This window comes from Cyclopterus lumpus, chromosome 4, assembly GCF_009769545.1.
Source record: "Cyclopterus lumpus isolate fCycLum1 chromosome 4, fCycLum1.pri, whole genome shotgun sequence".
Taxonomy (NCBI): domain Eukaryota; kingdom Metazoa; phylum Chordata; class Actinopteri; order Perciformes; family Cyclopteridae; genus Cyclopterus; species Cyclopterus lumpus.
The window spans coordinates 22,341,146-22,342,978 of NC_046969.1; positions in this window are offsets into that span (position 1 = coordinate 22,341,146).

Here is a 1,833-nt window from a genome sequence, read left to right on the forward strand (position 1 = left end):
CGCAAAAAAAAAAGGTCTTTCATAGAGGTGAGACGGGACAAACATGTAGCTGGTTCAGCAGGCAGGTGACATCAAAGCAAATCCAGAAGAAATAAACAGTCACAAGAAGTAAACTACAAACAGAAAACACTGGGAGAAAAAAATATCCCAGGGGAAGAAGCATGGGAAACGCGACTCACAAGGAGCGACAACGAAGTGACATTGAAACATACCGGCTGTATAAGGAAGGATAGCATGATAATTAGACACAGGTGGAACAAAGCAGGGCAACAACCACACAAAGGTTGGACAGCCAAGGGCAGCAAGTAGAACCAGCCATAAAACATAAAACACGAAACAAATGAATAAAAGAAACCAAATTCTTTTATTCTTTTATTCGAGACAAATCAGAAGTTACACAAGCGACTAAGAAGATATGATGCAAGATAGTATTGTCCCAGGGCCTGTAAGCACAGAGCCAGACCTTGACAGTTTTATTCCTTTAAATGTAATATTTGTCATACAGAGCGTCATAATGTGCGAGAACGCTGATTAATGGATTAGATTACACTGACAAAAGACACAGATTTTACTTTCAACCTGAGATGTTACGATACCATATTTTTCCTTATCGATTTCGATTCCGATACCTCAACATGCACATCATCCGATAACGTAAAAATGAAGAGCTGTAATTTGTAGATATCCCACAAAAATAGTTCCTCTTATCCACATATTCATAAATGAGGATAAAGACCTTGTTCCTGTGTAGCATAAATGAGAACGATTTCCCTTGAAAGGACAGTAGGGTGGGGGGGTAGTAAATAATACAATTATTCTCCTGTTTTCACGTAAATGTCAGAGCTGTCCTTTTCGCGATGCGGTTCCAACTTTTGAAGTGGTTTATTTTTTAATTATCCTGTTATCCTTAGTTTATTTGTTTCTTATACTTTGGAAAAAAACTAAGTGTTACAGAGGAAGCGTGAAGGCAGCTTGCGGCTGAAATGGCACTGCACCTTATTTGAAAAGACAATAACGCTGAGTCTACACACTGTGACTGTTAACAACAACATCACCTCTACCTGAGGAATATATAATGAAAAGAAATACATTGTATTTTCATCTGTTGCTAACCAGCCCTTTATTTGCTTTAGCCCTGCCACATCTCATATGCATGGGAAGGAGGAGGAGGTCATGCTGCTCTCTTTTTTTGCTTCACAGGAGAAGATTGCGTTGATATTTTGAATATGTACATTCTTAAGAGAGATTCAACAAGGACCACGGCCTCCTGCTAGATTTTGCAGTTGTTTTACTGTAATTATATGGAAAACAGTTGCTCAGTGAACTTTCTTAGAAGTCTTTTGCTAATGTATTAATCAAATACAAATGTTCTTTTTTGTGTAAAGACTTTTCTGAAATCTTTAAATATGCAAATTGTGCTTTAAATTATTACTGTAAATAGGAGCTAATTGGCAAAAAACTTCCTGAACAGAAATCTGAACATTATATTAAGCCTTGTTTAATTTTGTCGACATATCTTTTTATCGACTTTGCTGAATATTTGCTGGCTTTTTAGGTCTTTAATAAGATTACTGTCACTCGTTGATTTTGCACCCTTGGTCGAAGAAAGCAACCTTGTATATGTTCATTTGGATTTATTGGACATTAGCATTAAAAAACATGCATGATGAGAAGATAATCGACAGATTAGTCAATAAACAAAATGATTGTTGCAGTCCTTGCATTTAGATGGTGTTATATAGTTAGAAAGCAGAGTGCTCCATATGAAACACTGCACACAGCTGGTGGATCTGGCTTTTCCCAGCGACTGAAGATGAAACAGAATGCTCTCCA